Here is a 13872-nt window from a genome sequence, read left to right as displayed (position 1 = left end):
ATGCAGAGGACGGCAGGTGTACGTACGCGCACAGGTGTGTGCGGCTACGCCCTGCCTACTCTTTGCCCCGGGAGAACACTAAAGTCACGGCTGTGGCCTCCCCCTGCTGTGAGAGGCTTAGCATGAGTCCTAATGGGACTCGAGCACTTCGGCCACAGACTTGGAATGGAATTTGACTTGTGGCGCTACACTTAGGCTGCCTTTAAGCTGGGGGCCATGGACCAGTGTTAGACTCCCACCTGCCACGACACACAGGCCGCACCGTGGCCCCCAAATGAGGCAGAAGGGCTACCCCCCTGAGTTTGTGCTTTCCTCAGGCTCAGTGGGCATAGTTGCCCACGTTGTGTAATGATACACTACCTTAAAGCTCTTCTTCCTTCTTAAAGACAAGAAGACGTTTTCTAATTTGCACAAGTGTGAACTACTGGCAGCCCCGGAGAGAGGAGAAATGGCAGAATGGGGGAAATTCCATCCATCTCCTTAGAAAGGAAAACTGGGCAACAGGCCTGGTATAAGATATGGGAAATGACAACTGTGCATTTTTTTTTTTCTTCTTGGAGGCCAAAGAGCTCTCTTATAAAAATTCTCAGGAAATGGCAGCATTCATGTAGTCAGTAATTCAGGGTCACGTCTTCATTAGGCAAGTAAGCACAGTGTCTAGGGCCCAGAATACTTTTAGGGGCCCCGTGAAAATGCTTTAATTTCTTTTAAAATCAGAAAAATAAACTTTTAGCTAGAAGAAAATGTTGATATATTCATCTTTAAACCAACACAGTTATCAAACACAATTAATTTTTTTTTTTAATGGAGCAAGGGGCCCACAAAGGCAAGACTGCCAGGGACTCAAAGAAGTCACACTGTCACCCAGGAAAGGAGCATGCCAGCCAGCCAGTATGTCACTGGTTAAGATGACCAATAATATATATGAGGCAGCTGCTTTGTGCTGAATGCAGGAGGGGTAGAGAGCAGAGGATACACGTGGGTGTTCACACAGAAGGGTTCCGAGTGGCACAATGTCCCTGCAGCAGTGCATTTGCTCCTTGTGTGCGGAAGAGGCAGCTGAGATGCCAGGGATGTAAGTGATTGACTCAAAGGCAGCTGTCAGAGCCTGAGCCGGCAGCAGCCCTCGCGCCAGCCTCGTGTTACCTCCCAACCTCAAACCTGAAATGCTGCCCTTCCTCAATGTTCCCATGGCTGACCCACAAAAACCCCACTTCATGCCTCTAACACCAGTACTGCAGCACTTCTAGGCATTGGAAAGACAGATCAACACTGTCTTGATTTTCTTTCTCAAATGATGTTTTTCCTCTGAGATATTTTCTTTATTTGAGCTGGGGAGTGGTAGGAAAGACAGGTGATGGCAGGGATTTGTGGGCTCAGAGTGGGATGCAAATATGAAGTCAAGGGGAAAAGGTGATAAAATGCTTTTTTTCCATAAAGGAAGTACATGTTTATTGTAAAGTGACTAGAAAATGGAGAAGGTGGTGATAACTGTTGGAGAAAACAGTAAGCTAACCAAAAACCAGAAAGAAAATCTGGGGAAAGATGATGTTCACAGGGGGCTTTGGAAAATTCTAACATATTCTGGAGGATCTAGAAGGCCACATGCATGTGTAGGGCTGTGCACAAGCGCCCCCAAAACCTAGGAAGAACTTGAGCTCTCACTTTGGTTGACCCGAGGCTCTGTGCAAGCAGGAAGTGAAGGCTAAGACAGAGTTGTAAAGTGCCTGGCTGAGTGTTGAGGACATGTCCCACCATGGACAAAGAGCCCCTTGACAAAGGCTGAGATATTTATTGGTTTGTTACAGGCTTTTAAGAACATCTTTGTCTAATTATTAGCTGATAATTAAGCAGAGACTTTTGTGGCCAGATATATGAAGCATACATACCTTATAAAATTAGCTCAGGAAAGTCACTAAAAAACAAATAACAACAAAAACCCTGGGGAGGAGGGATAATCTGATTTTCAGGGTTGCCACATTATATTATTTAAAATGCCAGTTTTCAACAATGTTTTATGATACATGTAAAGAAACAGGAAAGTATGGTGCATACACAGGAAGGAAGGCAGTCAATAAAAACAGTCCTTGAGGAAGCTCAGACATTGGACTCACTAGACTAAGACTTTAAATATATTCAAAGAACTAAAGGAAGTCATGTTTAAAGAACTAAAAGAAGTTAGAGAAATGAGGTCTCACCCAATAGAGAATATCAATAAAACAAATAAATTACATACAAAAAAACAAATATAAATTCTGAACTGAAAAGTATAATAAATGAAAGAAAAATTCACTATAAGGATTTAGTAGATTTGAGCTGTAAGAAGAAAAAATTTGTGAGCTTAAAGAGTTCAATTGAGGTTATTGAGGAAAGAAAAAAGACTGGAGAAAAATGAACATAGCCTCAGAAACCTGCAGAACACCCTCAAGTATACCAACAAATGCATAATAGGAGTCCCAGAAAGAGAATATAAAGAGAAAGGAGCAGGATTATTTGAAGACATAATGACAGAAACTGCTTAAATTTAATGTAAACACATTATACATCCAAAAAGCTTAAGAAACTCCAAGTAAGATGAACTCATTACATACAAATGATCCTCAATAAATAATAAGAGTTATTATTATTATTTATCATCAGAAACCCTGGAAGCAAAATTATCCTCCACAAATGAAAGAGATATGAAGACATTCCATGAACAGAAATGGAGAGATTTTTTTTGCTAGCAGACCTGCACTACAAGAAATAATAATGGGAGGCCTTCAGGCTGAAATGAAAGGACACTAGACAGTAACTCGATTCCATATGAAGAAATAAAGAACATTGGTAAAGGTAACATAGGTAAATATAAATGTTTTTTCTCCAGCATAATTTTATGGTTATTCCATTTTTTTTTTTTTTTTTTTTTTTGAGATAGAGTCTCGCTTTGTTGCCCAGGCTAGAGTGAGTGCCGTGGCGTCAGCCTAGCTCACAGCGACCTCAAACTCCTGGGCTCAAGGGATCCTCCTGCCTCAGCCTCCCAAGTAGCTGGGACTATAGGCATGTGCCACCATGCCCGGCTAATTTTTTGTATATATTAGTTGGCCAATTAATTTCTTTCTATTTATAGTAGAGACGGGGTCTCGCTCTTGCTCAGGCTGGTTTCGAACTCCTGACCTCGAGCAATCCGCCCGCCTCGGCCTCCCAGAGAGCTAGGATTACAGGCGTGAGCCACCGCGCCCGGCCTGGTTATTCCATTTTTATGGCAATTATACTATTCTATTATATGGTTATACTGTGCTCTATTTAATCTACAAAACAAAGTGATTCAAAAGTATGTGGTGGAGCTATTTGTTGAGGGAAATGTTAATAATATTGACCTGGTTTGTGGAAATTGTCCTAAGTATACTCTTAGGGGCTGAATTGGGTTTCCCCCAACCCAAATCTGTATGTTGAAGTCCTAACCTCCAGTATTTCAGAATGTGATGTATTTTGAAATGGGATCTTTAAAGAGGTAATTAAGTTAAAACGAGGTCACATGGGTGGGTCCTAATCCAATGTGACTGGTGTCCTTATAAGAGGAGGAAATTAGGACCCAGAGACATCCACCGAGGAAGGCCACGTGAGGGCTCAGGGAGGAGATGGCCACCCACAAGCCAAGGAGAGAGGCCCCAGAAGAAACCAGCCCTGCTGACACCTTGTTCTGAGACTTCCAGCCTTCACAACTGTGAGAACATAAATTTCTGATGTTTAAGCCACCCAGTCTGTGGTGTTTTGTTCTGGCAACAAACTAATACAATATACTTATTGGGTTCCATAAAGATAACAAAACACCTTTCCATAGTGCCATTTTGAGAGGAGCATTTAATTTATGTAATAAAAATAAGCAAGATTTAAATAAATGCTCGTGGTTGCTCTTCCAATTTTTATTCATCTTTTTTGGTATCTGAATTCATTCTAAAAGGGATAAAGAGAGAATGTTGGCTGGGCGTGGTGGCTGTAATCCAAGCACTCAGGGGGGCTGAGGCAGGAGGATCACTTGAGGTCAGGAGCTCGAGACCAGCCTCAGCAAGAGTGAGACTCCATCTCTACTAAAAATAGAAAGAAACTAGCTGGGCAACTAAAATAGGAACAAAAATTAGCCAGGCATGGTGGCACACGTCTGTAATCCCAGCTACTCGGGAGGCTGAAGCAAGAGGATCGCTTGAACCCAGGAGTTTGAGGTTGCTGTGAGCTAGGCTGACACCACGGCACTCTAGTCTTGGCAACAGAGTGAGACTCCGTCTCAAAAAAAAAAAAAAAAAAAGAATGTTAATGTGTCTATCGGTAAAATATTCTTAGGATAAATTGGTAATTTTCATTTCTTCAGAAAGATTCCTGGCTTATATATTGACTTTGGTCCCAGATCAGTCTTTAAAAATGTGATGTTTTACTGAATTTGAAAAGGTAACAATCCGGGCGCGGTGGCTCACGCCTGTAATCCTAGCTCTCTGTGAGGCCGAGGCGGGTGGATTGCTGGAGGTCAGGAGTTCAAAAACAGCCTGAGCAAGAGCGAGACCCCGTCTCTACTATAAATAGAAAGAAATTAATTGGCCAACTAATATACCTAGAAAAAATTAGCCGGGCATGGTGGCGCATGCCTGTAGTCCCAGCTACTCGGGAGGCTGAGGCAGCAGGATCGCTTGAGCCCAGGAGTTGGAGGTTGCTGTGAGCTAGGCTGACGCCATGGCACTCACTCTAGCCTGGGCAACACAGTGAGACTGTCTCAAAAAAAAAAGAAAAAAAAAAAAGAAAAGGTAACAAAATGAAACCAACCGAGCTAGCATTATAAAAAAGGCAGAGATACTGGGATGGTATCAGTGTGTATGTATGTGGTATTCACTTTCCATATCAGAAACATCATCAGAAAGTCCCTCAGAAGTAGGTTTTTTTAGTGAGTAAAGTACTCTCTGGAAAAAGAGATGTTTTGTTTGGTGAGGAGCAAAAGGTGGAAAATCTGATCTTGATCTCCAAGTTGTGGTCACACTATTCTCTGGGATGCCTTATCTTTTGCTTTGTTTTGTCTTATTTACTTATTTGACAAATAGAAATTGTACAGATTTATGGTGTACAACCTGATGTGAGATAAGCGTACATTGTGAAAAGGCTAAATCAAACTAATGAACATAGCCATTACCTCACGTAGAAGTGTGAGGGGATTTGTAAATCTACTCGTAGCAATTTCATGTATATAGCTCATTGTTATTAATGGCAGTTACCATTAGCTTTTATATTTTTACACCAGTGTTTATCTTGTTTGTTTTATCTTGAATATCCTTCCTCCAGTGGAATTCTGCACATCTTTATTTTTTTATTTCAAAATAGTAAGGGGGTACAAATGTTTTAGTTTACACGGACTGTGTTTGCAATGCAAACTGCTCCCCCAGCTGTAATGGGGCAGGAAGGGGCGAGACAGGGTAAGAGTCTGAAGCCGGCTCTCTGGCTTTTCGGGTCACTCTCCTTAGAGGGGAACCCTGTGGGGGGAATGTCCAAGCTCTGGGATGACACCAGTTCTCCCCACGATTCTGTGGCTGCCACAGTGCTTGGGCTCCCGAGGGTGGAAATGCTTCCAAGGAACTTGGTAGCCCTCTGGTAACCAAAAGGTGTATGGGAAGGAGAAAGGACCCCCGTACCCCTCTCTGGGCTCCTATCCTCTCTGGGATTGATCCTTGCCAATAACTTTTCTTTTGTTTTCCTCTTCCTTTTCTACTTCATGCTTTTCCTGCATGAAGTCCCTGGCAGGCTCCGGTATTTCTTCCTCTGCCCTACACCTGAGCTGCATCCCCTGCTCCCCTCTCCTTTGTCTGAAACCCTTCCTTCCCTCCGGGACCGTCCCGTGAGCGATGTCTCTAGCCAGCCGTCTTGCCCCGAATTCTCTTGCTCATCTTTGAAGAGCTAACTAATTTACGGTCTGCTTTCTAACGCACTCTGTGGCCAGCCAGTCTCTCGTTGGACCTGCGGAGCCCAGGGCCCCCTGACACTTCAGTGACCTCCTATCACAGTGCCCATGGCAGCATTTTGCAGTTCGCTGCACGTGTCTGTTTTCCTGTTCAGTTGTGAATGCCTTGAGGATCTATTTGTCTCGTTCATGTCCGTATCCCAGAGCATTTAGCACAGTGCTTCAGCACTGGAGGTTCCCAATAAATACCTACTGTTAAATGCAAAGAGTGGACTTAGGGAGCTGTACACAAGCAGCTCAATACTGTTCACTGGCAACGTCCAAAATGTACTATTAAATAAAGATGGTTTATGAACCATTAGGAAAGAAAGTGAGAGATTTCTGCTTCCAGTGTTATGTCAGACCATTAATTCATAGGAAAGACCCTCAGCTAAAACATGAGATGCTGGAAAATTACAAAATCCATAATTTTAATCAAACCTGAGTTCAATGAAAAGCAAGGGACAGGACTTCTGGTCCTGGTTAAGGAGGGACAAATGCAGCCGTCCCCTCCCCCTGAGCACAGCTGAGACCTCTGGACAAAGTATCATACAAAATGCACCCCTTGAAGACTCTGGAAAGTTCTTAGTTGCAGAAAGATTGGGGCAGGGAGGCCAAACTTGAAGAATGGCTTGTTTAGGAGTAAATTTCTTTCTTTTTTTTCCTTTCTCTTTTATGTTTTGGCTTCAACCTGAGCGTGGGCCCAATGCAGAGCTGTCAGGTACTGACAAGAAAATCTCTGAGGGAAACCCTGCCCGGAGGGCCAGGACAGGTGCCTCTGTGAGTCAGGGAGTTGGGGGGGGGGAGCAGCATCCCCATTAATTGGGTGTTTGGCCCCCACCCCAGCCCAGAGTGTGGCCCCTATTGTCACTGTCCTGTGGCGAGGCAGTGGCACAGGCACTGAAAACGCTGGGAGACAAAGCTCTCTGGCCCAAGCACCGGTGGAAGGAGATTCCACAGCCCAAAGAGTTTGTGGCTGCATTGTTCTCTCTTTGCACGCACTGTTTTACTCTGAGCGTGGCCCCAGTTGCGTGAAACTATGCAGAGCATGGGTGGCTCAAATGCTGAGACAAAGCTTGTCTTTAGAAAAGAAGGCTAGGAAGAGACCTGGGAGCTGAAAGCAGGGGAACCACACAGAGGAGAGAACTGAAAGGGGATCCCCAGATTCTGTGCATGAATTGATACAGTCCGAGCTTTGCCTGCATGAGACAGAAAGCAGTAAGAAAAGATGAGCTTAAACAATTACCACATGGCCGAGCGCAGTGGCTCACGCCTATAATCCTAGCTCTCTGGGAGGCCGAGGCTGGAGGATTGCTCAAGGTCAGGAGTTTGAAACCAGCCTGAGCAAGAGCAAGACCCTGTCTCTACTATAAATAGAAAGAAATTAATTGGCCAACTAAAATATGTAGAAAAAATTAGCCGGGCATGGTGGCCCATGCCTGTAGTCTCAACTACTTGGGAGGCTGAGGCAGGAGGACTGCTTGAGCCCAGGAGTTTGAGGTTGCTGTGAGCTAGGCTGACGCCATGGCACTCTAGCCCTGGCAACAGAGCGAGAGTCTATCTCAAAAAAAAAAAAAAAAAAAAAAATTACCATATGTTTTGTAGTATGCAATCATACTTCTAAACAATGTCAGTCAAAGAAGAAACCAAATGGAAATTCATTAATACTTAGGAATGAATGATATTGAAATACTAAATATCAAAATTATGTGATATAAAGCAGTGATCCCCAACCTTTTTGGCAGCAGGGACCAGTTTCAGGGAAGACAATTTTTCCATAGAATGGGGGGCAGGAGGGGGTGGTTTTGGGATGATTCAAGTGCATTACGTTTATTATGCACTTTATTTCTATTATTATTACATTGTAATATATGATGAAATATACAGCTCACCATAATGCAGAATCAGTGGGAGCCCTGAGCTTGTTTTCCTGCAATTAAGACCTCCGCTGATGTTGCAGGAGGCGGAGCTTATACAGTGATGCGAGCGAGTGGCAGTGGCTGTAAATACACATGAAGCTTCCCTGCTGTGCTTCCTGGTTCCTAACAGGCCATGAACCGGTCATTACGGGGGGTGGGGGTGGGGTGGGGGGTGGGGGGGTGGGGGGGTTGTTGTGTCCTCAGTGTCCCCAGTGTCCTCAGCACGGAGGTTGGGGACCACAGATATACAGACAGTAAGAAAAATTTATAGGCCTAAATGCTTATATTATAAAAGAAAAAAGTCGTGAAATTAACATGCAGAATATCCAACTGCTTAAGAAATTAGAAAATGAACATCAGGAGTAATCCATGGGAAATAGGTAATGAATATGAGTGTATAAATTGATAAAATAGAAAACAAATTAACTTTTGTAAAAAAAAGAGAAAAGCTGGTTTTCTGAAGTCTAATAAAATAGAGAAAGCTCTGATCAGATTGGCCAAGTAGCAAATACAGAAGGCAAAAAAGTAAATGGTACTGGGAACCCAAAGGGTGATACAGCTACAGAAACAGCAGAGGTTCAAAATGGCAAAGGGTATTATAACCTACTTCAACAATGTAGATGAAATGGGCAACTTTCTAAAATCATATAACTTACTGAAACTTAGTTAAGAAAATAAATAAAAAGCTAAGAAGTCTCATAACCAGTTATGAAATCCGAGCCAGTGATTGGAGACTTCCCATAAAGAAATTACAAAGCCCAGACAATTTTAAAGATGACTTCAATGAAATATTCTAGGAAGAGATCATGAGAGTCTTTGTAAGTTCTGGGCTCTGAAGGTCTGGAAATCTGGAGTGCTGACATCTGAGGGCAGGAGAGGAGGGACGCCCAGCTCTAGAAGAGATGGCAAATTCGCCTTTTCTCCAACTTTTGTTCTATCCAGGGCCCTCAGTGGATTGGACGGGGCCCACCCATGTTGGTGAGGGCGGATCTTCTTTATTCAGTCTACTGATGCAAATATGAATCTGTTCTGGAAACACCTCACAGACACCTCCAGAAATAATGTCTTACTGGCTCTCTGGGTATTCCTTAACTCAGTCAAATCACATAGGACCACACCCACATCAAAGGAGGCTGCTTGATTTCCAGAGTGTCTTCTGGCCTAAGTTATTTCTCCAAAAGTGTGTGTGTGTGTGTGTGTGTGTGTGTATGTGTGTATCTTTTAAAAATGATTCCATTTCACAATTTATCCACGGAGACCTTCTCTGTTTGGATACCCAGTTGCTGTAAGAGTTTGACCTGCAGGAAGTGCATGGTGACAGCCTGTCTTTTGGTGGCCACGTCACTCCTTGATGAGCAGTTAAGGCCTGGAGGGGAGGGAGTGCATGTTGTCAGTGGTGACTGCAAGGCCCAGCCCACCTGGGAGCCGGGAAAACCACGGAGGCACAGCTGGGGCGTCTGTAATAGGCGCCGAGCAAACACAGGCCGGCCCTGCAAGACAGGGATTTAACAGGCAAAGCCCTATTTTTAGATTCAGTCACAAATTAGGATGGCACAAGTTCGCGTGTAGAATACAAATATGCTGAAAGCCACTCTCAGGAGACAGCCCCTGGGCAAAACCAGAGGTGGAATCGGTAGTGGATAATACATCAGAGTGGCCCGAGGAAGGAGAACCTCAATAAAATAAAATGGATAGAAACCACTTTTGAATACTGTAAAATTAATCTACATTGCCAATATTCAAGAACATAGAAAGAACTGGCTGTAGGCCAGGGGTGGGAACCTGCTGCCTTAAGGCCACATGTGGCCCTGTAGGTCCTTAAGTGCGGCCTTTTGATTGAATCCAAATTTTGGGGAACAGATCCTTTTATTTTTATTAATACATTTTTGTTCATGTTTTATATTTTCATTTTATTTCTAAAATGAATGTATTTAAAATACCAAAGCATGAAATAAGTTTCCTCCCAGATTGACTGGCACAGCTAGAACATTATTAAGCCGTAACGGCTAAATTGATAGCTGCTATGCTCATGATTTAGTTGTAAATTTCCCCACCTGACTGGCACCACTACTGCATGAGGCTGGTTGGTGACGGTTTATGGAGGTCAAGTACAACAGTCTGTTACCAGCTTTTGACAACGGTGCACTGTGTTTCTGTTTGAAATGGAATTTGTGAATGGTTGCACAGCTAGGCAGTATTCTTCAATTATGTTGGCTTAATAGCTCATCATGTCAAAGAAGACCAAGAGAACACTGAAGGAAGAAAACAGATTTTTAAATGAGGATTGGGAATTGCAATATTATCTTATTCCTGCTAAAGATAAGATGATTTGCTTGCTTTGTGATACTGCAAGATCAACACAAAAGAAATTCAGCACTCTGGGAGGCCCAGGCGGCAGGATCATTTGAGGTCAGAAGTTCGAGACCAGCCTGAGCAAGAGCGAGACCCCATCTCAAATAAAAATAGAAAAAATTAGCCAGTCAACTAGAAATGAAACAAAAAATTAGCCAGACATGGTGGCTTGCACCTGTAGTCCCAGTTACTCAGGAGGCTGAGGCAGGAAGATCGCTTGAGCCCAGGAGTTTGAGGTTGCTGTGAGCCAGGCCACGGAACTCACTCTAGCCCTGGCAACAAAGCGAGACTGTCTCAAAAAAAAAAAAAAATTCAATGTTCATCAGCATTATATAGTCATAAATACCACAGATATTTTAAATTAGAGGAAGAGGGCTGGAAGGTTGTATTGCAGAAATTAAAAGATGAAAAGCAAAAGCAAAGACAATTCTTTCAAGCAGCAATAAGACTCGGAAATAATGCCACTGAAGCAATTTATAAAGTAGCTTATATACTTGGGGGAAGAAGGGAAGCCATTCAGTGATGTAGAAATTGTGAAAAAATGCATTGTCAAAGTTATAGGATGCTTAGACTCTGATAATGTTTCAAAGTACGAACAACTGCCTCTTTCAAGGAGAGCCATAACTGATTGGCAGCACAAATTAGCCTTCAACTTAACAGAACAACTTCATGTAATACTTCAAAATGAAAATATATATTATTCAATCGCTTTGAGTGAATTAACTGATACTACTGACCCAGTGCAGGTTTTATATTTCATTCGGGTTATAACAGAAGATTTTCTTTGCTATGAAGAGTTACTTGCTTTGAGCACTCTTGCAAACAGAACACGGGAAAGAGATGTCTTCAACAACTTTCCAGATAAATGTCATGAAGTTTGATTGAATTTGGTAAATTTAGTGAGCATATGTACACAGACAGTGCACCTTCCATGACAGGAAACCATGAAGGGCAAATTGCCCAGACAAAAAAAGTATTTACAGATTCAGATACTCTCATTTGTTTTCATTGTATCTTGCACCAGCAAAATCTCTGTGCTAAAGCTACTATTTTAAGTAACATTTTGCAACAAGTTATAAGCATTGTTAACTATATTTGTGCAAATGCAACACAGCATCATCAGTTTCATAACATGCTAAAATTGAACAATGAGGTATTCAGTGTGGATTTGTCCTATCATTCTAAAGTGCATTAGCTATCACAGGGACAGGTGTTAACCAAAATTTTATCTCTGTGAGAATAGTTAAATTTTATGAAGAACAGAATCTGCAATGCAAATTATTGAAAGAAGATTTCTATAGGAACACAGCATTTCTGTGTGATATCATCTCAAATCAAGATGACTTGAGTATTTCTTCGCAAGATAAAACTAAGTCTATATATGATATGTGGCAAAAATCCAAGCATTGTGAAAAAGCTATCTTTTTTCAAAACACTTCTTCAAAAGGAAATTTCAGATGAACATTTTCCCTAGTTAGCAAAGCTCATTGATGAGCAGGATGATATATGCGAATCATTTGAAGAATAGGCAGCTGTTATAGACCTATTAATTGGAGAATACAATGAAAGGCTCATTGACTCTGAGAATCATGACATCACACTCAAATTAGCATTTCAGCCTCGACTAGTTGATATGACCAAGGTACATAAAGAACTACTGATAAAACTGATTGAGCTCTCAGTAGATGACATATTTAAGTCATTGTTTGACTTCAGAAAGATCCAATTGAAATATGGAAAAATGCAGTAGAATACCCATACCTTTGGCGACATGCCTGAAAACTGCTTTCTTGCTTTTCAACCATTTATTGCTACAAATCTACATTGTTCTACCTAACTCAAATCAAGATACACTTAAGGTCACAAATGACTGATACCCCCATCTGGAGGATCAGCTGAAACTGTGGACCTCCATGCTGCAGCCAAATATTCAAATGCTTTCCAACAAGGAGCAGATATAGCAAAGTCATTAAAAGTTTAGTTAACTTAAAAATTAAAAAGTATTTTTCATTTTTTGAAATTATTAAGTACATAGCAGTTAGATTTTTACAAAATAAGGTACATATTTTAAGTATATCTAAATGAAGTTTCTTGAATGTGGCCTTATTTGATTACAGCTAAATTAATGCAGAGTCCAACATGAAAAGGTTCCCCACCCCTATGGTAGGCACTAGTTGTTTTATTTCAAGTACGAGGAAACATCATTTGTTATTTCCTTTTCCTTTGCCTCTGTGCTCATTCTCAATAAGAACTGGCTGAATTGGCACAGTAATAGAGACTTGTGCTAAGACTTGTGTACTTACAAGTCTTAGCATTGGGTTGCCCTTCGTGTAGGAGAATAATGTTGGTGATTTACCAAGCCTGGTGTCAAAAAGAAGCAGGATAGTGTAATTTATAACGTGGTATAAGAATGACTGTAATTCAGTAAGTTCTTCCAACTGCTGATCATTTAAATAACAATGAGCCCGGACTTACCCTCAGGTCAAAACATCCTTCAATAAACAGTTACGTTTCTTCTTTTTTTTTTTGAGACAGAGTCTCGCTTTGTTGCCCAGGCTAGAGTGAGTGCCGTGGCGTCAGCCTGGCTCACAGCAACCTCAATCTCCTGGGCTCAGTGATCCTACTGCCTCAGCCTCCCGAGTTGCTGGGACTACAGGCATGTGCCACCATGCCCGGCTAATTTTTTATATATATATCAGTTGGCCAATTAATTTCTTTCTATTTATAGTAGAGACGGGGTCTCGCTCTTGCTCAGGCTGGTTTTGAACTCCTCACCTTGAGCAATCCGCCCGCCTCGGCCTCCCAAGAGCTAGGATTACAGGCGTGAGCCACCGCGCCCGGCCCGTTTCTTCTTTTTCTCAAATAACAGAGGGCCAGTGAGTTTTACCTACAGCCATACCAAAAAACATTGAAATGTGCATTCTTCTAATGTCTAAAGAAAGGCATTCTGCATGTGTACTCCTAATTATACTCTCATCAAATTAATTAAATCTACCCTCAACAAATTCATACATTAAATATTGAGTTAAGTAATAACTGTTATTTATTGAGTGTTTATTGTGCGTCAGGCACTGGATGCTTTATGTGAATCAGCCATCTAATTCCTCCAGTAGCCCCCTCAGGTGGATGCTGTTATGATCTCTATTTTTACATGTGAGCAAACTGAGGCAGAGAATGGTTAAGGAACTTTCCTGAGTCATGCAGTGTTACAGATTGAATAATATGCACCCAAATTCATATATTGACAGCTTGACTTCCAACGTGATTATATTTGGGGATTGGGCTTTGGAGAGGTAATTTAGGTTAAATGAGGTCATAAGGACTGGTGTCTGGTGTCTTTATAAGGAGAAGAAGAAGAAGAAGGCACCGGACCATGCGAGTGCTCTCTCTCCACATGCACACAGAGAAGAGGCCATGCAGGGATGCAGTGAGAAGGCCGCCGTCTGCTCACCAAGAAGAGAGCCCTCCCCAGAAATCAATCTTGCTGACACCTTGATCTTGGACTGCCACCTCCAGAACCGTGGGGAAATAAATTTCTGTTGTTAAGCCACCCTGTCTGGTATTTTGTTATGGCAGTTTGGGCAGACTAACAGGCACAGTAAGAGTGGCATGAGGATTCTTATTTAGGAAGTCTGGCTCCAGAGT

General features: G+C 42.2%; 1 protein-coding gene across 2 annotated transcripts in view; it reads right to left on the bottom strand.

Annotated features, from left to right (window-relative positions):
• Positions 1 to 13872, bottom strand: part of KCNJ6 (potassium inwardly rectifying channel subfamily J member 6) — a 274104-nt gene that overhangs the window by 17645 nt on the left and 242587 nt on the right. The window lies entirely within an intron of this gene.

The sequence above is a fragment of the Microcebus murinus genome, chromosome 1 (genome assembly GCF_040939455.1).
Source record: "Microcebus murinus isolate Inina chromosome 1, M.murinus_Inina_mat1.0, whole genome shotgun sequence".
Lineage (NCBI taxonomy): Eukaryota > Metazoa > Chordata > Mammalia > Primates > Cheirogaleidae > Microcebus > Microcebus murinus.
The sequence above is the reverse complement of the archived record's forward strand: the minus strand, read 5'-3'. Positions and strand labels throughout refer to the sequence as shown.